The sequence below is a fragment of the Eleutherodactylus coqui genome, chromosome 8, assembly GCF_035609145.1.
Source record: "Eleutherodactylus coqui strain aEleCoq1 chromosome 8, aEleCoq1.hap1, whole genome shotgun sequence".
NCBI classification, from domain to species: domain Eukaryota; kingdom Metazoa; phylum Chordata; class Amphibia; order Anura; family Eleutherodactylidae; genus Eleutherodactylus; species Eleutherodactylus coqui.
This window is the reverse complement of record NC_089844.1, coordinates 27993975-28018840: the sequence shown is the minus strand read 5'-3', so window position 1 is coordinate 28018840 and position 24866 is coordinate 27993975. Positions and strand designations below refer to the sequence as shown.

General features: G+C 48.2%; 1 protein-coding gene across 8 annotated transcripts in view; it reads right to left on the bottom strand.

The window, feature by feature from the left end:
• The window catches only part of LOC136577449 (putative methyltransferase DDB_G0268948), a 172419-nt gene that overhangs the window by 99291 nt on the left and 48262 nt on the right, over positions 1–24866 (bottom strand). For 2 of the 8 annotated variants that reach the window (XM_066577352.1, XM_066577344.1), the window contains exon 1: positions 3795–3874. The exons of 4 other annotated variants lie outside the window; for them this stretch is intronic. The gene's annotated coding sequence lies outside the window, so the exon portion shown is untranslated. Of the gene's footprint in view, positions 1–3601; positions 3671–3794; positions 3875–24866 lie in introns of those variants that run through there. 2 more of the 8 variants (XM_066577349.1, XM_066577345.1) reach the window with 2 other exon arrangements.

Here is a 24866-nt window from a genome sequence, read left to right as displayed (position 1 = left end):
CACTCTTGCTGCTATTGTGGCTTAATAGTGGGACCTGGGAACTTGAGATGCAGCCCAGCATGTAGCCCCTCGCCTGCCCTATCCGTTTCTGTGTCGTTCCCATCACTTTCTTGAATTGCCCCGATTTTCACAAATGAAAACCTTAGCGAGCATCGGCGATATACAAAAATGCTCGAGTCGCCCATTGACTTCAATGGGGTTCGTTACTCGAAACGAACCCTAGAGCATCGCGAAAATTTCGTCTCGAGTAACGAGCATTTTGGTGCTCGCTCATCTCTAAAATGGACCTTTTGTGAATCTCACATATTCCCCACAAGAACATTGTAGAATGTCCTTGTCAATGATTTTTGCATAGTTTTACATTTGGAGAAGAGAGACTTCAATCCCTTTGGAAAGGTGAAGTCTTCTATGTGAGAGTTATGTAGGAAGGACTTTATCTGATAGTAGAAGTGCAGCTCGTTAGTACTTCGTCCATAATGTTTCTCTAATTTTATTGAACGGGAGCAACCCCGTCCCTTCTTATAGGTCAGATATGTATCTAATTCCCCTACCACGCCATCCACCAATTTTCAAATCTTGGAGAAAATAAGTTAGGATTCCTAGAGGTACTTCAAGGGGTTGATTTCCCCGCGAGTCTTTAAACTTGTATTCACATAAATTCCAGACTTAGAGTTGCTAGCATAGGAGGCGACAGATTTTGAACATTTAAGAATGGAGCTATTTTTGGGCAAAAAATGCTAATCATGGTTGTTTGGAGAAGGGAGTCCAATGCCCTATTTTTATTAAGATATTTTTCCATAGGGCTCCATGTTGTTGACCGGGAGTCATTCAACCAAGGAGTAACATGGTTTAAAAGTAGTGGACTGATGGGGGCGTGGCTTGGACACGAGCAAAGCTGGACGCAGGATCCTGAGCTCCGCTCTCCGATAGTCTTTCTAAGCTACCCAAAGCATTTCCAGCAAGACACCCATACACAAAATTACCTCTGTAGTCCTCCTGAACATCATGCCGAAGAGGAGAACTAGCAAAGCGCCGCCCCAAAAAATCTCTGACTTCTTTTCCTCCCGCGGGCAGGGACAGACTGAGCCACCGATGAGAGAGCTCCCCGAGGTCCACGAGCTCCGACGCGGGCGCCGGCACAGAAGGAGACTATGCAGGCACCTCGTGCAGCAGAAAAGACCCTGCAATCGGCTCGGAAAAGCTAATCCTCGATCAGCAGAGGACATCTCTGCAGCGCCGGGTGAGTGAAGCTGCAGACAGCCCCGCCATTTAGGTCCCAGACATGAACAAAATGGCGCCGCAGCACCCACACTCCCCTCATACGGTAGTTGCATCTAATGCATCTACACCTTCTGCAAGCCCAGAAAAACAAAGACCCCGCATGTCCCCTTCTAACAACACTCCTCACCAGATTTTACAAACAGAAGGAGACCCTATAATTGATCTCCCTTCCTCAAGCCTTCCTGCATCGGAAGACTTCATTAAAAGCATGATTTTAGCCCTACATGGCTCACTACAGAAGGACATTAAAGCCCTCTCCAATACAATTAACGTCTTCATACAGGAGCTAGAACAGCGTACAGATCACATTGAAAACAAAATAGGAGAAATAGCATTATATATATATACACATATATACATATATATATACATATACATACATATGACGAAAGCCCTCACTGACTCACTCACTGACTGACTGGCCAAAAGTTCTCCAACTTCCCGATGTCGTAAAAACATGAAATTTGGCACACGCATAGATTATCTCCAAAATAGGAAAAGTAATTGGGTCCTAACTCGATTATTCAATTCTATGCGCAAAAGAATGTGTCCAAATTTTACGTACGGAATCTATCTCACTTTCCTGTGTCATAAAAGCGTGAAATTTGGCATGAGCATTGATTGTGTCATAAATAGGAAACGCTAATGGGTCCCAACTCCATTATTCAATTCTATGCGCAAAAGAATTAGCGTCCAAATTTTACGTGCGGAATCTAATTTTCTCACTTCCCGATGTCATAGAAACAGGGAATTTGGCACGAGCATTGATTATGTCATAAATAGGAAAAGCTAATGGTTCCCAATGCGATTATTTAATTCTATGTGCAAAAGAATTAGCGTCCAAATTTTACGTGCGGAATGTAATTTTTTCACTTTCCGGTGTCATAGAAACGGGAGATTTGCCACGAGCATTGATTATGTCATAAATAGGAAAAGCTAATGGGTCCCAACTCCATTAATCAATTCTATGTGCAAAAGAATTAGTGTCCAAATTTTACGTACGGAATCTATCTCACTTTCCTGTGTCATAAAAGCGTGAAATTTGGCATGAGCATTGATTATGTCATAAATAGGAAACGCTAATGGGTCCCAACTCCATTATTCAATTCTATGCGCAAAAGAATTAGCGTCCAAATTTTACGCACATAATCTAAATCTCTCACTTCCCAATGTAATAGAAACATGAAATTTGGCACAGGCATTGATTGTCATAAATAGGAAAAGGTAATGTGTCCCAACCCGATTATTCAATTCTATGCGCAAAAGAATTAGCGTCCAAAATTTTACGTTCGGAATCTAATTTTCTCACTTTCCGGTGTCATAGAAACGGGAAATTTGGCACGAGCATTGATTATGTCATAAATAGGAAAAGTTAATGGGTCTCAACTTGATTATTCAGTTCTATGCGCAAAAGAATTAGTGTCCAAATGTTATGTACGTAATCTAATTCTCTCACTTCCTGATGTCATTTTATATAAATTAAACGTCACATGGTTACCTCCACGTGGGGTTTCCTGGGTAACGCAGAGAATTATGCAAAATGGTGAACATATGTTTTTCCGGTATCTCTAAAGTAAGCACGACTTCATAAGATTTTCCGTGTGAACACCAGATAAACACCAGTACCAAATTAACTCGGGCGAAGCCGGGTATATCAGCTAGTCATCTCATAACAATCTAATTGATGCGCATTACTCTCTGGAGGAGGAAATGGAGTTCCTTAAAAGTAAATTGACCGACTTAGAGGATAGGAGCAGAAGAAATAATGTGAAATTCAGAGGCATACCTGAAAGTGTAATACAATCGGATCTAAAAAATTTTCTCAAACTAATAAGACATCTTCTTCCAAGCACAACTGAACAAGAATGCATCATAGATAGAGCTCATAGATTAGCTAAACCAAGCTTCCTTTCTGAAACCACACCACGAGATGTGATCGCCAGGATACATTTTTTTCATGTAAAGGAAGCACTCATGTCAGCCTCTAGAACCTCTGGCTCCTTAACTCCACCGTATACTAATATTCATCTGTATACAGACCTCTCTCAGTCCACAATCCAAGCCAGAAAAACTCTCACAGATAACTATGACTTTATGAACCGCCAAAATACCCTACAAGTGGGGTTTCCCCACTAAATTGATAATTCACAAAGACAACGCAACACAAATTATATCTACGCTAGAGGAAGGAAAAAAGCTACTAACTAAATGGAATCTATCTCTGCCAGATATATCTCAAACAGCGAAACCTCAGAGATCGCAGAGAGCTCCCAACCGTCGCACTCTACCTACTACGCCTCCTTGAGAAGCTGCAACTCACCCAATCTGAGATCACCCATCTCATACGCTGGAAATTTCATTCTATCAATACAAGGAAAAAAGGCTGCCACCTTTTGCCGAACTTTTTCCCCAAATGCACCAGGTATTAATACCTGTTATACTGTTTTGCCTAAACCGTTTCTGTTTCCATGTCTTCAAACATTTAAACGAAGAACAACTTCCTCGAACCTTACCTTCTAGGTACATCATTCCTACCAGAAGAACAGCGTTCATAAATCTTCGCGCATTCACAACAGAAGACCTGTCTTTGCTGTTGTAAGTTTACAAGTTTCTGTATTTACTGTTAACCATGCTGCCAAGACAACCCCACATACAATGCATGTATTCACCACCCATGATGTCATTAAATGTTTGCTCGCTTAACGTCAAGGGATTAAACACCCCTTTTAAAAGGGCAATGGTTTGGAGAGACGCCAGGTCAGCAAACATTGACATACTATGTCTGCAAGAGACACATTTTACACATCTCTTCTGCTAAATTCTCAAACAAGCTTTACCCCAATATTTTTTTTGCAAATGCCCCAAAAAAGCATTCAGGCGTATAAATAGCATTCAAAGAGACACTAAACTTCTCCCTTAAAGAACAAATCATCGACATTAAAGGAAGATAACTTATCTTAGTTGGCAAACTTTGCGAAACCCCAATAACAATAGTAAATATTTATGCGCTCAACAAGGCGCAAATTTCTTTTCTAAACAAATTGATCAAAAAACTCCACTTCGGCAAATTAATCCTTTGTGGAGATTTCAATATTATTCCAAATAAGGACTTAGACTCCACAGCAAAAATAAGAACTTCTCCCACACTTCAGTTCTGGCTCCATGGAGTGTTTATATGATTCCTTCAGTTGCTTGAACACCTCCTTGAGGGAGTATACTTATTACTCTCCGAGGCATAAAATGTTTTCACAAATCGATTTCCTACTGGTGGACAGATGGACTCTCAGTTCCGTCACCAACTCATCAATAGGCACCACAACATGGTCCGATCATTCTCCTATCTACTTAAAATTCAATATCAACGGCCCTTTCAACCCAGCCAAGATTTGGAGAAATGCCGAAAACCTATTTAACTCACCCGCCAATCAAAAATTCATCAAAGGTGCGTTAGAGGAATACTTTGCCAATAACGCTACTCCCGACATCAACAATTTCACATTATGGAACGCCCATAAGGCAGTTATTCGAGGAGTCCTAATTATACTTAAAATACAAGATCGAAAAAATAAACAAATGAAAATTGACTCCTTACTACAAAATATTAAAAAATTAGAGAAGACCCAACAAGAATCTCCACAAAATAACTACCATGTAGAACTGATGGCTATGAGAAGCGAACTGAGGAAAATTCTTCTAGCCAAACACACCAACAATCTCACTTTCCTTAAAGCAAATTTCTACTATCATATCGACAAACCATCAAAACTAATGGCCTAAATAGCCAAAAAGACAAATTAAAGCAAAAATTCCATTTATAAACGCTCTCAAAAGATCCTAACATAAAAATTACCCACCCAAAACAAATAGCAGATCAGTTTAGAACTTTTTACGCTAATCTCTACAACCCGGCGGAAGACCCAAATACTTTTCAACCCACCGCGGACCTCAAAGAGAGTTTCCTAAAAGGTGTATTTCTTCCTTCTTTGGAACTGGTAAACGAGCCCCTAAATAAGCCGATAGCTATCCCAGAAAAAACTAAAGCCATCTACAGACTAAAAAATTACAAGTCCCCTGGCCCCGACGGTCTATCAAATGAATATTACAAAAAATGTTCTTTCCCTATCACCATATCTAGCAGCCATTTTCAACGACTCAATGAACCAGGGTAGGATGGCAGAAGAAATGCTACAAGCCACAATTGTTACCATCCCTAAACCAGGGAAACCCACCTCATCTCCAGCAAACTTCAGGCCCATCTCCCTCCTAAATTCCAATGTAAAGATCTACTCCAAGATCCTAGCAACCAGACTTCTGGAGCTTCTCCCTGGGGTCATACATGATGACCAAGTGGGCTTCACGAAAGGCAGAAATGCGGTGGATGGCGCGAGAAGAACTCAAAATCTAGTGGAGTTATCAAACTCGATTGGGAGGGCTTCTCTCCTCCTTTCCCTGGATGCAGAGAAGGCGTTCGATAGAGTCCATTGGGGGTTCGCCTTCGCCGTCCTTTGCAAATTTGGAGTGGGGGACAACTTTCTCTGTGCGGTACAGGCCCTCTATACACAACCCTCCGCAAAGGTCCTTGTAGACGGAGCCTTGTCCAAGCCATTCTGGATCACAAACGGAACCCGTCAGGGGTGCCCCCTTTCCCCTCTAATATTTACCATGATCATCGAACCGTTGGCTGAAATGATCAGAACTTCCCTAACAATCCCCAAGAGGGATACCAATTGGCATGAGGCAATACAAAGTTGGCCCTTTTTGCGGATGACGTACTCATTACTCTAACTGATCCCCTAAACTCCCTTAGAGAGGTCTACAAATGCATATCTCGTGTCAGCCAAGTTTCCTACTACAAATTAAACCTAAACAAATCCCAAATCATGGGTTTTAATATAGACAAAAAATTAAAAGAGCATACAAAACGAGTTCCCCTTTCAGTGGAAACCAACAATCCCTTACTTAGGAATTAAACTCTGCAGCACTACGTCAGAGATCATACCACAAAATATGAATCCACTTTTTTCCACACTTAGAGAAGAGCTGGGGGAGTTGGGAAGAAGAGAGATCTCTGGGTTCGGCAGAATAGCTCTATATAAAATGCTCATTCTACCAAAAATCTTGTTTCTGTTTCGCACCCTGTCTTATCCAATTCCTCAAAACATAATAGTAGAGATGAGCGAACGTACTCGTCCGAGCTTGATACTCGATCGAGTATTAGCGTGTTCGAGATGCTCGTTACTCGTAACGAGTACCACGCGATGTTCGGGTTACTTTCACTTTCATCTCTGAGACGTTAGCGCGCTTTTCTGGCCAATTGAAAGACAGGGAAGGCATTACAATTTCCCCCTGCGAAGTTCAAGCCCTATACCACCCCCCTGCAGTGAGTGGCTGGCGAGATCAGGTGTCACCCGAGTATAAAAATCGGCCCCTCCCGCGGCTCGCCACAGATGCATTCTGACAGAGATCAGGGACAGTGCTATCTTGTTGGAGCTGCTATGGGAGAGCGTTAGGAGTATTTTAGGCTTCAAGAACCCCAAAGGTCCTTCTTAGGGCCACATCTAACCGTGTGCAGTACTGTGGAGGCTGCTTTTTGCAGTGTTGCACTTTTTTTTTTGTGGTATATTGGCCGTGCAGAGCATTGCGCCCTGCAGTAATACTCCAGGGACACAAGTGCTTAGGCAGGGACAGAAGACATATTATTGATTGAATATAGGCAGTGGGCCTTTGCTAAAAAATTTGGGGCAAAAAATCTATTTGGCCTGCCTGTCACTGTGCTCAGTGTTCTGGGTCTGTCTGTGCTGGGTGTAGTAGTTCTACAAAATCATACGCAGCCAGCTAAGTGTTACAGCAGGCTTGCGCCAAACTATTTCCTGGCGTTCCGTAAGCGAAGTCAGCCTCCAACCACAGGCCAATAAGCGGCACATTTAATTACAGCGTTCTGTTTCTACATTACTGGTAATACAGCATGCTGAGGGGTAGGGGTAGGCCTAGAGGACGTGGACGCGGCCGAGGACGCGGAGGCCCAAGTCAGGGTGTGGGCACAGGCCGAGCCAGTGCGGTGGCCAGGGGTAGAGGCAGGGCCAGACCGAATAATCCACCAACTGTTTCCCAAAGCGCCCCCTCGCGCCATGCCACCCTGCAGAGGTCAAGGTGCTCTACAGTGTGGCAGTTTTTCACAGAGACGCCTGACGACCGACGAACAGTGGTGTGCAACCTTTGTCGCGCTAAGATCAGCCGGGGAGGCACCACCACCAGCATGCGCAGGCATATGATGGCCAAGCACCCCACAAGGTGGGACGAAGGCCGTTCACCGCCTCCGGTTTGCACCACTGCCTCTCCCCCTGTGCCCCAACCTGCCACTGAGATCCAACCCCCCTCTCAGGACACAGGCACTACCGTCTCCTGGCCTGCACCCACACCCTCACCTCCGCTGTCCTCGGTCCCATCCACCAATGTCTCTCAGTGCAGCGTCCAGACGTCGCTAGCGCCACTGTTTGAGCGCGAGCGCAAGTACGCCGCCACGCACCCGCACGCTCAAGCGTTAAACGTGCACATTGCCAAATTGATCAGCCTGGAGATGCTGCCTTATAGGCTTGTGGAAACGGAGGCTTTCAAAACATGATGGCGGCGGCGGCCCCGCGCTACTCGGTTCCCAGTCGCCACTACTTTTCCCGATGTGCCGTCCCAGGCCTGCACGACCACGTCTCCCGCAACATTGTACGTGCCCTCACCAACGCGGTTACTGCCAAGGTCCACTTAACTACAGACACGTGGACAAGCACAGGCAGGCAGGGCCACTATATCTCCCTGACGGCACATTGGGTGAATTTAGTGGAGGCTGGGACAGAGTCAGAGCCTGGGACCGCTCACGTCCTACCCATCCCCCGAATTGCGGGCCACAGCTCGGTGGTGGTATCTGCGGCGGTGTATGCTTCCTCCACTAAACCACCCTCCTCCTCCTCCTCCTACGCAACCTCTGTCTCGCAATCAAGATGTGTCAGCAGCAGCACGTCGCCAGCAGTCGGTGTCGCGCGGCGTGGCAGCTCAGCGGTGGGCAAGCGTCAGCAGGCCGTGCTGAAGCTACTCAGCTTAGGAGATAAGAGGCACACAGCCCACGAACTGCTGCAGGGTCTGACAGAGCAGACCGACCGCTGAGCCTCCAACCGGGCATGGTCGTGTGTGACAACGGCCGTAACCTGGTGGCGGCTCTGCAGCTCGACAGCCTCACGCACGTGCCATGCCTGGCCCATGTGTTTAATTTGGTGGTTCAGCGCTTTCTGAAAAAGCTACCCACACTTGTCATACCTGCTCGGAAAGGTGCGCCAGCTCTGCGCACATTTCCGCAAATCCCACATGCACGGTGCCACCCTGCGGACACTGCAACATCGGTTTAATCTGCCAGTGCACCGACTGCTGTGCGACGTGCCCACACAGTGGAACTCTACGTTCCACATGTTGGCCAGGCTCTATGAGCAGCGTAGAGCTATTGCGGAATACCAACTCCAACATGAGCGGCGTAGTGGGAATCAGCCTCCTCAATTATTTACAGAAGAGTGGGCCTGGTTGGCAGCCATCTGCCAGGTCCTTGGAAACTTTGAGGAGTCTACCCAGATGCTGAGCGGGGATGCTGCAATCATTAGCGTCACCATTCCTCTGCTATGCCTCTTGAGAAGTTCCCTGCAAAGCATAAAGGCAGACGCTTTGCACTCGGAAACGGAGGCGGGGGAAGACAGTATGTCGCTGGATAGTCAGAGCACCCTCATGTCTATATCTCAGCGCGTTGAGGAGGAGGGGGAGAAGCATGTGGAGGAGGGGGAAGAGACAGCTTGGCCCACTGCTGAGGGTACAGATGAAGCTTGCCTGTCATCCTTTCAGCGTGTAGGGCCAGAGGAGGAGGAGGAGGAGGAGGAGGATCCTGAAAGTGATCTTCCGAGTGAGGACAGCCATGTGTTGCGTACAGGTACCCTGGCACACATGGCTGACTTCATGTTCGGATGCCTTTCTCGTGACCCTCGCATTACACGCATTCTGGCCACTACGGATTGCTGGGTGTACACACTGCTCGACCCACGGTATAAGGAGAGCCTTTCCACTCTCATTCCCGAAGAGGAAAGGGGGTCGAGAATGATGCTGTACCACAGGGCACTGGTGGACAAACTGTTGGTAAACTTCCCATCCGACAGCGCTAGTGGCCGAAGGCGCATTTCCGCGGCCCAGGTAGCAGGGGAGGCGCAGAGATCAGGCAGCATGTACAGCGCAGGCAGGGGAACATTATCCAAGGCCTTTGCCAGCTTTATGGCTCCCCAGCAAGACTGTGTCACCGGTCCCCAGTCAAGGCCGAGTTGGCGGGAGCACTGTAAAAGGATGGTGAGGGAGTACGTAGCCGATCGCACGACTGTCCTCGGTGACGCCTCTGCCCCCTACAACTACTAGGTGTCGAAGCTGGACACGTGGCCTGAACTCACGCTGTATGCCCTGGAGGTGCTTGCTTGTCCTGCGGCTAGCGTCTTGTCAGAGAGTGTGTTCAGTGTGGCTGGGGGAATCATCACGGATAAGCGTACCCACCTGTCAACCGACAGTGCCGACAGGCTTACACTCATCAAGATGAGCAAAGCCTGGATTTCCCCTGACTTCACTTCTCCACCAGCGGCCAGCAGCGATACCTAAACAATACGTAGGCTGCACCCGCGGATGGAAGCATCGTTCTCTATCACCATAAAAAACGGGGACCTTTTTGCTTCATCTATCTGTGTATAATATTCCTCCTCCGCCTGCTCCTCCTCATGAAACCTCACATAATCACGCCGAACGGGCAATTTTTCTTAGGCGCTCAAGGCTCAGTCATATAATTTTTCTAAACAATTTTTATACGTTTCCATGCTCATTAAAGCGTTGAAACTTTCACCTCAACCAATTTTTATTTTTACTGGGCTGCCTCCAGGCCTAGTAACCAATTAAGCCACATTAACCAAAGCGATTAATGGGTTTCACCTGCCCTCTTGGTTGGGCATGGGCAATTTTTCTCGGGTACATTAGTACTGTTGGTACACCAATTTTTGGGGGCCCTCGCCGACAGTGTAATCCAATTAATTTTTTGCCCACCTGCATTACAGCTGACGTAACATCAGCTGTGCTGGGCACTGCAATGGGATATATATGTACCGCCGGTGGGTTCCTGGGAGCCACCCATGCTGTGGGTCCACAGGGAGTTGTAAATGCATCTATCCACTTCTAAAGAACCCCGGTCTGACTGGGGCATGCAGTGTGGGCCGAAGCCCACCTGCATTAAACATGAATTTATTACCTCAGCTGTGATGGGCAATGCAATGGGATATATTTATGTACCGCCGGTGGCTTCCTGGCACCCACCCATGCTGTCGGTCCACACGGAGTTGTAACTGCATGTGTCCACTTCTAAAGAACCCCAGTCTGACTGGGGCGTGCAGTGTGGGCCGAAGCACACCTGCATTAAGCACGACATTACCTCAGCTGTGATGGGCAATGCAATGGGATACATTTATGTACCGCCGGTGGGTTCCAAGGAGCCACCCATGCTGTGGGTGCACACGGAATTCCCATTGCGGAGTTGTACCTGCCTGTGACTATTTATAAAAAAACGCGGTCTGACTGGGGCATGCAGACACCTTGACAGAATAAATAGTGTGTGGCACATAGGTTCCCCATTGCTATGCCCACGTGTGCAGCTCCAGATGGAGGTGGCACAGGATTGGATTTCTCATTGCTTCTGTACAGCATTGTGGACTATCGCCCCGCCCCTTTTAAAGAGGGTCGCTGCCTAGCCGTGCCAACCCTCTGCAGTGTGTGCCTGTGGTTCCTCTGGCAGACGCACTTATAAATAGACATGAGGGTGGCGTGGCATGAGGGCAGCTGAAGGCTGGGCAGGGACACTTTGGTGTGCGCTGTGGACACTGGGTCGTGGGGGGGCGGGGTTGGGCAGCATGTAACCCAGGAGAAGTGGCAGCGGAGTGTCATGCAGGCAGTGATTGTGCTTTGTTGGAGGTAGTGTGGTGCTTAGCAAAGTTATGCATTGCTAATGAGGGCTTTTCAGAAGTAAAAGTTGTTGGGAGGGGGGGGGGCCACTCTGGCCGCTATTGTGGCTTAATAGTGGGACCTGGGAACTTGAGATGCAGCCCAACATGTAGCCCCTCGCCTGCCCTATCCGTTGCTGTGTCGTTCCCATCACTTTGTTGAATTGCCCAGATTTTCACAAACGAAAACCTTAGCAAGCATCGGCGATATACAAAAATGCTCGGGTCGCCCATTGACTTCAATGGGGTTCGTTATTCGAAACCAACCCTCGAGCATCGCGAAAAGTTCGTCTCGAGTAACGAGCACCCGAGCATTTTGGTGCTCGCTCATCTCTACACAATAGCTTATTTTCAACGACAAATGCTGGATTTTATCTGGAACGACAAAAAACCCAGACTGGCTGCCTCCATTTTATATCACAACAGAAAACAGGGCGGTCTGGGCGTACTCAATCTCCAAGCTTACTACAATTCGATTATTCTAAGTCAGTCAGTCAACTGGTTCAAAAACTCGCAACTCCCATCATGGTGCCATATTGAGAGACATAGAAACCAAAATCAACCCTTGAGTCTCCTTATTAGAGCCTCAATAATAGGCATTTTCAACTCAGAAATGCCTCCTTTTCTCCCAATAGCAAACCTCTCGCCTTTGATGTTAACCACTATTCACTGCTGGAACCTTCTGGCGTACAAATTCGAACAGTCCACCAAAACTCCCTCAACCAATCTCCCTCTGGAAATTCTAACCTAGTTTACTCGTGACTTGAATTTAAAAGAATAGAGCAGATGTGGAATCAACTTCTTATCTGATTTTCTAGAAAGGAGAGAACCCCGATCTTTTCTAAACATCCAATCTCAGTTTAATCTACCTGACAAGGAGGCTTTCTCCTACTTGAAGATCTCGTCGCTCCTCAACAGTTCACGTCTAGGGGCATATTCTTTTCCAAATGATCTAGAAATAGAGATGAGCGAACGTACTCGTCCGAGCTTGATGCTCGTTTGAGTACTAGGGTGTTTGAGATGCTCGTTACTGGAGGCGAGCACCACGCGATGTTCGTGTTACTTTCACTTTCATCTCTGAGACATTAGCGCGCTTTTCTGGCCAATAGAAAGACAGGGAAGGCATTACAACTTCCTCCTGTGATGTTCCAGCCCTATACCACCCCCCTGCAGTGAGTGGCTGGGGAGATCAGGTGTCACCCAAGTATTTAAATCTGCCCCGCCCGCGGCTCGCCACAGATACATTCTGACAGAGATCAGGGACAGTGCTGCTGATGCTGCTGCTGCTATAGGGAGAGCGTTAGGAGTTATTTTAGGCTTGAAGAACCCCAACGGTCCTTCTTAGGGCCACATCTGACCGTGTGCAGTACTGTTAAGGCTGCTGTGAGCAGTGTTGCACTTTTTTTTTTTTTCTATATCAGGCGTGCAGAGCATTGCGTCCTCAGTCTGCAGTCATTTTACATAGTATAGGGCCAGTAGTGGTGAGGCAGGGACAGTGGGAAAGGTGAAAGAGATATACTGTCTATATAAGCGGAAGTGACGTCAGACACCAGGAGCAGCGGCACAAGACGGAGGCACGAGCGGGGAGCTGAAGGGGACAGCGGAGCAGCTCAGCAGCCGAAGCAGGTGCGGGGGCAGAAGTGACCAGTGAGACCGGAGCGCAGCAGCCGGCGCCAAGAGGCCACCAGGAGTTCAGCGGAGCAGCTGAGACAGGAGGGCAGAGTGAGCGGCCGCCGGGACAGCGGGTGACGTCACCAGGAGGAGCGGAGGAGTGGAGGAGCTGATAAGTATCTTCTGTGTGTGTTTGTGAGCTAAGTGTGTGTCTTCTGTGTATCTGGTTAGTGGTGTGTTCCGTTTGTGTGTTTGTCTGGGGGTCTAAGTGTTTGTGAGGGGGGAATAAAAAAAAAAAAAAAAAATTTTTGACTGGTTGCGCATAAGTGTCAGCGGGTAAGAGGTTGCGCGAGAGCGGCAGCGTGTGAGTGGTTGCACAGAGGTAACAGCGGGTGAGGGGTTGCGGTAGCGGGTGAGGGGTTGCGGCAGCGGGCGAGGGGTTGCGGCAGCGGGCGAGGGGTTGCGGCAGCGGGCGAGCGGAGTGTGAACAAATCTATCTTCACTACTTCCACAAGTAAATTGTAGATCCCCATTAGGATGAGCTCCATGCCTGGCAATGTCATCCAGTGTGCTACTTGTGCAATGTATGCGGTCCTTGATCAGCCGATCGAGGGTGCATACTGTTGCGCAAGATGCGTGCACGTCGAACATTTAGAAGCCCAAATTCTGGATCTAAATGGGCAACTGGCAACACAGAGCCATTGACATCATGGAAAGGAGTTTGGTGCTCACTGAGCAGACACCTGCTGGGGTAGAGGCGGGGGCGGATGGTAGTACGGAAGAGCAGGGGGAGCAGGCAGTCAGCTGGGTGTCAGATAGAAGGAGGCGTAGAGGGAATAGATCCAGGGAGGCTGGTCCTGAACTGGCACAACCCAACATGTCTGCAACGTTGGCAGATGAGGGCAATGCCATTACAGAGCCAGCACCACTGCAGCACGACACGCCCTCTGAACGCCAGGGGGATGACTGCTCCAGTGAGATGGGGACGGTGAGCGCAGGGCAGGCTAGACAGGTTCTAGTGGTGGGAGACTCAATTATTAGGGGGACAGAGAGGGCAATCTGCCATAAAGACCGGGATCGTCGAACGGTGTGTTGTCTTCCCGGCGCTCGAGTTCGACACATCGCGGATCGGATTGACAGATTACTGGGAGGGGCTGGTGAGGATCCAGAAGTCATGGTGCACGTTGGCACCAATGAACAAGTTAGAGGTCAATGGAGGGCCCTCAAAAATGATTTCAGGGACTTAGGGTCCAAGCTCAGGGCAAGGACCTCCAGGGTAGTTTTCTCGGAAATACTACCTGTACCTAAAGCCACACTAGAAAGGCAGCAGGATCTTAGGGAGGTAAACAAGTGGCTCCGGAGTTGGTGTAAGAAGGAGGGATTTGGGTTCCTGGAGAACTGGGCTGACTTTGCGGTCGGCTACAGGCTCTACCGTAGGGACGGGCTGCATCTTAATGGGGAGGGTGCAGCTGTGCTGGGGGAAAAGATGGCTAGAAGGCTGGAGGAGTGTTTAAACTAGGGACTGGGGGGGAGGGTAAAATGAGAAATAGTGGGGTAGCCAGTGTAATTAGCGATCCGGGTCCAAGCAAAGGGAATGGGGGACGAGCAGGGGGTGGGGTTAGTACAGTTAGAACTGATAGATCAGCCATAAGTACGAATAGCAACAAAACAAATTTAAAAAACAAAAAAATTATATAAATTGTATGACCACGAATGCACGAAGTCTGATCGGTAAAGTGGGTGAGCTTGAAGCGAGAATGACTGATGAAAGCTATGATATAGTCGGAATTACTGAAACATGGCTTGATAAGTGCGATTGGGCGCTGAATTTGCAGGGGTACAATCTCTTCAGAAGAGACCGAAGGAACCAGAAAGGGGGAGGGGTATGTCTGTACGTCAAATTGAAGCCGAGGCTACGGGAGGATATAGGGGTAGGAGACGAACAGGTGGAATCTCTGTGGGTAGAAATACAGGGAGGAAAAAATAACAAAATCCTGATAGGGGTCTTCTATCGACCACCAAAAGCAACAGAAGAAACTGAAAACTTACTAAGGCAGATAGAAAAGGTGTCAAAGCGAAACAAAGTAATTATCATGGGGGACTTTAATTACCCAGATATAACATGGGAGAACGAAACCTGCAAATCTCACAGGGGTGATAAGTTCTTGAGAGTAATTAAAGACAATTACCTGAACCAACTTGTGCAGGAACCAACAAGAGGGAGGGCCATTCTGGACCTAGTACTAACCAACAAACCGGAACGTATAAAGGGGGTGCAGGTTGAGGGGCACTTGGGGAACAGCGACCACAATATAATCAACTTCCAGCTGTCAATCAATAGGAAGCCTTATCAGGGAGTGGCAAAGAAACTAAACTTTAGTAAAGCAAAATTTGATGAGCTTAGAACTACTATCGGTAACATTAATTGGGACAACATCCTCAAAAATATCAGTACGGAGGAAAAATGGGAAAAGTTCAAAAGGATCCTAATCGCCTCATGTGAGCAGTTCATTCCCTTTAAAAATAAAAGAAATTCAGCTAAAAGGAAACCAATGTGGCTCGACAAGACGGTACAAGTGGCAATAAACTAAAAGAAGAAAGCGTTCAAACTACTAAAGCAACAAGGCAGCGAAGAAGCGCTAAAATCATACAGGGAAAAAAACAAAATATGCAAAGATACGATCAAAACTGCCAAGGAGGAAGCAGAAAGACGGATCGCAAAAGAGAGCAGAAACAACCCGAAGCTATTTTTCAACTACATAAACAGCAAAAGGATTTGCAGGGAGAGCGCTGGCCCTTTAAAAAAACAATGCAGGAGAAATCATTGATGATGACGAAGGGAAAGCAAATCTACTAAACAGTTTCTTCTCAAGTGTGTTCACCAAAGAAAAGGAAATGCCACACGAGATGCAGGGGAATAAAACAAACCCCTCACAAAATATCTCATACCTAACGCAGGAGGAGGTGCGGAAGCGTCTAAAGAAAACTAAAATTGATAAATCGCCGGGCCCAGATGGATTACACCCAAGGATACTAAAGGAACTAAGTGACGAGATAGCTAGGCCGCTATACCTAATATTTCTAGACACTATCAAGACTGGAGTGGTACCATTGGACTGGCGCATTGCCAACGTGGTTACAATTTACAAAAAAGGGAGCAAAAGTGAGCCTGGTAACTACAGGCCAGTAAGTCTCACTTCAGTAACGGGAAAAATTTTCGAGGGGATTCTGAGAGACGCCATCGATGAGTACCTCAAGGAAATTAAGGGAATAACTCCTCACCAGCATGGATTCATGAAGGGTCGCTCATGTCAGACAAATCTGATCAGTTTCTACGATGAAGTAAGCTCTAAGCTGGACCAGGGAGAATCTATTGATCTTGTATATCTGGACTTCTCTAAAGCCTTTGACACCGTGCCACATAATAGGCTAATATACAAAATGAGGCAGCTCGGACTGGGCGAAAACGTGTGTAAATGGGTTAAAAATTGGCTCAGTGATAGAAAGCAGAGGGTGGTAATAAAGGGTTCGTACTCTGATTGGACCACAGTCGCTAGCGGGGTGCCACAGGGTTCAGTATTAGGCCCCACTCTGTTCAACATATTTATCAATGACCTGATAGAGGGGCTGCACAGCAAAATATCAATATTTGCAGATGACACAAAATTATACAATATAATTAATGGAACGGAGGACAATGTACGGCTACAAACGGACCTGGATAAGATGGGGGCTTGGGCAGAAAAATGGCAAATGAAGTTCAATGTTGAAAAATGTAAGACTATGCACATGGGCAGGAGAAACGGATGTCACAAATATTCACTTACTGGGATACCACTAGGGAAAAGTGATATGGAAAAGGATCTGGGGGTATTAGTGGATAATAGACTAAACTGGAGTAACCAATGCCAGTCAGCTGCTGCAAAGGCAAATAAAGTCTTGAGGTGCATTAAAAGAGGTATAGGGGCGAAGGACGAGAACATTATCCTTCCATTATATAAGGCACTTGTCAGGCCTCACATGGAATACTGCGTACAATTCTGGACACCGGTGCTCAGGAAAGATGTCACAGTGCTTGAGGGGGTTCAAAGAAGGGCAACTAAACTAATACATGGAATGACGGGACTGGAATACCCAGAGAGGCTATCCAAATTGGGACTATTTACTCTAGAAAAAAGAAGGTTAAGAGGCGACCAAATAACCATGTATAAGTACATGAGGGGACAACACATGGATCTCTCCCGCGATCTGTTTACACCCAGGACCACGACGGTAACAAGAGGACATCCGCTACGATTAGAGGAAAGTAGGTTTCATCACCAACACAGAAAGGGGTTCTTTACTGTAAGAGCAGTTAGACTGTGGAACTCTCTACCGGAGGAAGTGGTGATGGCAAAATCCATAGAGGAGTTTAAAAGGGGACTTGATGTCTTTCTGGAGAAGAAGGATATTACAGGATATAAATATTAGGTTAAGTGTCAATCCTGGTATATAGGCAGGTAGGAACTATTAGGGGTTGATCCAGGGAACAGTCTGATTGCCATTAGGGAGTCGGGAAGGAATTTTTCCCCCAAAATGGCTAATTGGCTTCTGGCCTTGGGGTTTTTTGCCTTCCTCTGGATCAAAACAGTAGGATAGACAGGCTGGACTAGATGGACAATGTCTTCATTCGGCCTTACATACTATGTTACTATGTTTCTCAAACAAATTTGGGAAAAATACTATCTTTGGGCTGCCTGTGACCGTCTTGAGTGTACTGCGTCTCTGCTGGGGGTAGTAGTCCTAATTAATACGCAGCTAAGTGTTACAGTAGGCTTGCGCAAAATTCTTTCCTGGCTCTGCGTTGCGCGTTACATCACCGCCGTCATCCCGTCCAGAGGGAAACAGTATACATATATACGCTGCCTACAGTATCTGTCTGCTGTCTCAGCTCAGCCTTTAAAAAAATAGAAGCAAAATACTTAAGGCCTACTAGTGGCCTTTGGATACTTCACTGCTTCTGTGCTGTGAATTCCACTAGCTCAGTCATACGCACCTACGTTTCACTACAGGCTTGCGCAAAATTCTTTCCTGGCTCTGCTGTGCGTTCCGTAAGCGAAGTCAGCCTCCAACCACAGGCCAATAAGCGGCACATTTAATTACAGCGTTCTGTTTCTACACTACTGGTAATACACCATGCTGAGGGGTAAGGGTAGGCCGAGAGGACGTGGACGAGGACGCGGAGGCCCAAGTCAGGGTTTGGGCACAGGCAGAGCTCCTGATCCCGGTGTATCGCAGCTGACTGCTGCGGGATTAGGAGAGAGGCACGTTTCTGGCGTCCCCAGATTAATCTCACAATTAATGGGTCCACGACGTAGACCTTTATTAGAAAATGAGTAATGTGAGCAGGTCCTGTCGTGGATGGCAGAAAGTGCATCCAGCAATCTATCGACCACCCAGAGTTCTACGCCGTCCACTGCTGCAACTCTGAATCCTCTGGCTGCTGCTCCTCCTTCCTCCCAGCCTCCTCACTCCATTACAATGACACATTCTGAGGAGCAGGCAGACTCCCAGGAACTGTTCTCGGGCCGCTGCCCAGAATGGGCAGCAATGGTTCCTATCCCACCGGAGGAGTTTGTCGTGACCAATGCCCAACCTTTGGAAAGTTCCCGGGGTCCGGGGGATGAGGCTGGGGACTTCCGGCAACTGTCTCAAGAGCTTTCAGTGGGTGAGGAGGACGATGACGATGAGACACAGTTGTCTATCACTCAGGTAGTAGTAATTGGAGTAAGTCCGAGGGAGGAGCTCACAGAGGATTCGGAGGAAGAGCAGCAGGACGATGAGGTGACTGACCCCACCTGGTTTGCTCAGCCTACTGAGGACAAGTCTTCAGAGGGGGAGGCAAGTGCAGCAGCAGGGCAGGTTGGAAGAGGCAGTGCGGTGGCCAGGGGTAGAGGCAGGGCCAGACCAAATAATCCACCAACTGTTTCCCAAAGCGCTCCCTCGCACCATGCCACCATGCAGAGGCCGAGGTGCTCAAAGGTCTGGCAGTTTTTCACTGAGAGTGCAGACGACCGACGAACAGCGGTGTGCAACCTTTGTCACGTCAAGATCAGCCGAGGAGCCACCACCACCAGCCGCACCACCACCAGCATGCGCAGTCATATGATGGCCAAGCACCCCACAAGGTGGGACAAAGGCCGTTCACTGCCTCCGGTTTGCACCACTGCCTCTCCCCCTGTGCCCCAACCTGCCACTGAGATCCAACCCCACTCTCAGGACACAGACACGACCGTCTCCCGGCCTGCACCCACACCCTCACCTCCGCTGTCCTCGGCCCCATCCACCAATGTCTCTCAGCGCACCGTCCAGCCGTCGCTAGCGCAAGTGTTTGAGCGCAAGTGCAAGTACACTGCCACGCACCCGCACGCTCAAGCATTAAACGTGCACATAGCCAAATTGATCAGCCTGGAGATGCTGCTGTATAGGCTTGTGGAAACAGAGGCTTTCAAAAACATGATGGCGGCGGCCCCGCGCTATTCGGTTCCCAGTCGCCACTACTTTTCCCCATGTGCCGTCCCGGCCCTGCACGACCACGTCTCCCGCAACATTGTACGCGCCCTCACCAACGCGGTTACTGCCAAGGTCCACTTAACAACAGACACGTGGACAAGCACAGGCGGGTAGGGCCACTATATCTCCCCGACGGCACATTGGGTGAATTTAGTGGAGGCTGGGACAGAGTCAGAGCCTGGGACCACTCACATCCTACCCACCTCCAGAATTAGGGGCCCCAGCTCGGTGCTGGTATCTGCGGCGGTGTATGCTTCCTCCACTAAATCACCCTCCTCCTCCTCCTACGCAACCTCTGTCTCGCAATCAAGATGTGTCAGCAGCAGCACGTCGCCAGCAGTCGGTGTCGCGCGGCGTGGCAGCATAGCGGTGGCCAAGCGTCAGCAGGCCATGCTGAAACTACTCAGCTTAGGAGAGAAGAGGCACATGGCCCACGAACTGCTGCAGGGTCTGACAGAGCAGACCGACCGCTGGCTTGCGCCGCTGAGCCTCCAACCGGGCATGGTCGTGTGTGACAACGGCCGTAACCTGGTGGCGGCTCGGCAGCCTCACGCACATGCCATGCCTGGCCCACGTCTTTAATTTGGTGGTTCAGCGCTTTCTGAAAAGCTACCAACGCTTGTCATTCCTGCTCGGAAAGGTGCGCCGGCTCAGCGCACATTTCTGCAAGTCCAACACGGACGCTGCCACCCTGCAACATCGGTTTAATCCGCCAGTGCACCGACTGCTGTGCGACGTGCCCACACAGTGGAACTCTACGCTCCACATGTTGGCCAGGCTCTATGAGCAGCGTAGAGCTATAGTGGAATACCAACTCCAACATGGGTGGCGTAGTGGGAGTCTGCCAACCAGGCCCACTCTTCTGTAAAGAATTTAGGAGGCTGACATCTGCCAGGTCCTTGGAAATTTTGAGGAGTCTACCCAGATGGTGAGCGGCGATGCTGCAATAATTAGCGTCACCATTCCTCTGCTATGCCTCTTGAGAAGTTCCCTGCAAAGCATAAAGGCAGACGCTTTGCACTCGGAAACGGAGGCGGGGGAAGACAGTATGTCGCTGGATAGTCAGAGCACCCTCCTGTCTATATCTCAGCGCGTTGAGGAGGAGGAGGAGGGGGAGGAGCATGAGGAGGAGGGGGAAGAGACAGCTTGGCCCACTGCTGAGGGTACCCATGCTGCTTGCCTCTTATCCTTTCAGCGTGTATGGCCTGAGGAGGAGGAGGAGGAGGAGGAGGAAGAGGATCCTGAAAGTGATCTTCCGAGTGAGGATAGCCATGTGTTGCGTACAGGTACCCTGGCACACATGGCTGACTTCATGTTAGGATGCCTTTCTCGTGACCCTCGCGTTACACGCATTCTGGCCACTACGGATTACTGGGTGTACACACTGCTCGACCCACGGTATAAGGAGAACCTTTCCACTCTCAATCCCGAAGAGGAAAGGGGTTCGATAGTGATGCTATACCACAGGACCCTGGTGGACAAACTGATGGTAAAATTCCCATCCGACAGCGCTAGTGGCAGAAGGTGCAGTTCCAAGGGCCAGGTAGCAGGGGAGGTGCGGAGATCAGGCAGCATGTACAGCACAGGCAGGGGAAAACTATCCAAGGCCTTTGCCAGCTTTATGGCTCCCCAGCAAGACTGTCACGGCTCCCCAGCAAGACTGTGTCACCGCTCCCCAGTCAAGGCTGAGTCGGCGGGAGCACTGTAAAAGGATTGTGAGGGAGTACGTAGCCGATCGCACGACCGTCCTCCGTGACGCCTCTGCCCACTACAAGTACTGGGTGTCGAAGCTGGACACGTGGCCTGAACTCGCGCTGTATGCCCTGGAGGTGCTTGCTTGTCCTGCGGCTAGCGTCTTGTCAGAGAGGGTGTTTAGTGCGGCTGGGGGAATCATCACGGATAAGCGTACCCGCTTCTCAAAACGACAGTGCCGACAGGCTTACAATCATAAAGATGAACAAAGCCTGGATTTCCCCAGAGTTCTCTTCTCCACCAGCGGACAGCAGCGATACTTAAACAATACGTAGGCTGCACCCGCGGATGGAAGCATCGTTCTCTATCACCATAAAAAACGGGGACCTTTTAGCTTCATCAATCTGTGTATTATATTCATCCTCCTCCTCCTGCTCCTGAAACCTCACGTAATCACGCCGAACGGGCAATTTTTCTTAGGCGCTCAAGGCTCAGTCATATAACTTTTGTAAACAATGTTTATGCATTTCAATTCTCAATTCAATAAAGCGTTGAAACTTGCACCTGAACCAATTTTTATTTTAACTGGGCTGCCTCCAGGCCTAGTTACAAATTAAGCCACATTAACCACAGCGAATAATAGGTTTCACCTGCCCTCCTGGTTGGGCATGGGCAATTTTTCTGAGGTACATTTGTACTGTTGGTACACCAATTATTTTGGGCCCTCGCCTACAGTGTAATCCTAGTAATTTTTAGCCCACCTGCATTAAAGCTGACGTTACCTCAGCTGTGAAGGGCAATGCAATGGGATATATTTATGTACCACCGGTGGCTTCCAGGGAGCCACCCATGCTGTCGGTCCACACGGAGTTGTAACTCCACGTGTCCACTACTAAAGAACCCCAGTCTAACTGGGGCATGCAGTGTGGGCCGAAGACCACCTGCATTAAACCTGACGTTGCCTCAGCTGTGATGGGCACTGCAATGGGATACATTTATGTACAGCCGGTGGGTTCCAGGGAGCCACCCATGCTGTGGGTGCACACAGAATTCCCATTGCGGAGTTGTACCTGCCTGTGACTATTTATAAAAAAACGCGGTCTGACTGGGGCATGCAGACACCTTGACAGAATGAATAGTGTGTGGCACATAGGTTCCCCATTGCTATGCCCACGTGGATTTCTCATTGCTTCTGTACAGCATTGTGGACTATCGCCCCGCCCCTTTTAAAGAGGGTCGCTGCCTAGCCGTGCCAACCCTCTGCAGTGTGTGCCTGCGGTTCCTCTGGCAGACGCACTTATAAATACACATGAGTGTGGCGTGGCATGAGGGCAGCTGAAGGCTGCGCAGGGACAATTTGGTGTGCGCTGTGGACACTGGGTCATGCAGGGGGGGGGGGGGGTTGGGCAGCATGTAACCCAGGAGAAGTGGCAGCGGAGTGTCATGCAGGCAGTGATTGTGCTTTGTTGGAGGTAGTGTGGTGCTTAGCTAAGGTATGCATTGCTAATGAGGGCTTTTCAGAAGTAAAAGTTGTTGGGGGGGGGGGCACTCTTGCCGCTATTGTGGCTTAATAGTGGGACCTGTGAACTTGAGATGCAGCCCAACATGTAGCCTCTCGCCTGCCCTATCCATTGCTGTGTCGTTTCCATCACTTTCTTGAATTGCCCAGATTTTCACAAACGAAAACCTTAGCGAGCATCGGCGATATACAAAAATGCTCGGGTCGCCCATTGACTTCAATGGGGTTCGTTATTCGAAACGAACCCTTGAGCATCGCGAAAGGTTTGTCTCGAGTAACGAGCACCCGAGCATTTTGGTGCTCGCTCATCTCTATTCGTTACTCGAAACGAACCCTCGAGCATCGCGAAAATTTTGTCTTGAGTAACGAGCACCCGAGCATGTTGGTGCTCACTCATCTCTAGAAATTATGCAAGATTATTCCAATTATGTTTCTATAAAATATACAGAAAATTACTACATAAAAAAATAAAATAAATTAAGTGATTATATCCAGTTATTTTATATTAAAATAGACTGATGAAATAGTACTTTATATTTTTGCTAGTATTTCATTTAGTGCTAGTGTATGGAGCCTGTAAATCCAGTACATCTCTTTGCGTCTCAGTTGATTGATGGATTTAGCAAAAACCTGTTCTAAAAAGGGTCACTGTGAGCTGTTTTATTTGGCCATTGTGTGCCTCTGCATAGTGCCTTGACACACTATGTTTATTGTACCCTCGTTTAATGTTAAATTTATGACCGGCTATGTGGGACCGTAGCACATTCATAAAGTTAACATTAAACGAAATGCACTTTTTTGATCACCCTATCTCCGAGGGAAAAAAATGTAATAAAAGGCGATCAAAAAGTAAACTGTATGCAAAAAAATGGTACCAACGGAAACGTCAGGACATACCGCACAAAATGAGCCCTCACACAATTACGTCGCCAAAAAAAAAAAAGGTCATTGTGCGTAGAAAAGTGACAAAAAAAAATGTAAAAAAAATTAAATATCTTAAAAAAAAAAATATACAAGTACTACAGCGAAAAAAAATACTATATAAGTTTGGTATTGTAGTAATCGTACTGACCCAGAGAATAAAAATATCAGGTCGTTTTTGTTGCAGTTTGTGCGCCGTAGAAACAGGACACACCGAAAGATGGTGAAATGTCGTTTTTTTTCCCATTTCTCTCTGTTTATAAATTTTTAAAAGTTTTTCAGTAAATTATATGGTACAATAAATAGTGCCATTGAAAAATAAAAGTCGTCCTACAAAAAACAAGCCTTTATACAGCCACGTCGATTGATAAATAAAGGAACTAAAAAAATTTAAAAGGGAGTAGGAAAAAACGAAAATGGAAAAAAGCAAAAAATCTCCATCACTAAGAGGTTAAGTAATAGAGATGAGCGAGCACCAAAATGCTCGGGTGCTCGTTGCTCGAGTCGAACTTTGCAAGATGCTGGAGGGTTCGTTTCGAGTAACAAACCCCATTGAAGTCAATGGGCGACTCGAGCATTTTTGTATATCAGCCATGCTCCGCTAAGGTTTTCATTTGTGCAAATCTGCAAAACCCAAGAAAGTGATGGAAACGACACAGAAACGGATAGGGCAGGCGAGGGGCAACATGCTGGGCCGCATTACAGGTTCCCAGGTCCCACTATTCAGCCACAATAGCGGCAAGAGAGTGTGCCCCCCCTAACAATTTTTACTTCGGACAAACCCTCATTAGCAAGGCACAGCTTAGCTAAGTACCACACTACCTCCAACCAAGCACAAGCACTGCCTGCGGGACACACCCCTGCCTCTTCTCCTGGGTTACATGCTGCCCAACCCCCCCGCACGACCAAGTGTCCACAGCGCACACCAAAGTGTCCCTGTGCAGCCTTCAGCTGCCCTCATGCCACACGCTGGTCTCACAGCCACACCACCCTCATGTCTATGTATAAGTGTGTCAGCCATGAGGAGGAACCGGAGGCACACACTGCAGAGGGTTGGCAGGGCCAGGCAGCGACCCTCTTTAAAAGGGGTGGGGCGATAGCCCACAATGCTGTACAGAAGCAATGAGATCCAATCCTGTGCCACCTCCGTCAGGAGCTGCAAACGTGGGCATAGCAATGGGGAATCCATGTGCCACACAGTATTCATTCTGTCAAGGTGTCACATAGCTCAATCCACACTG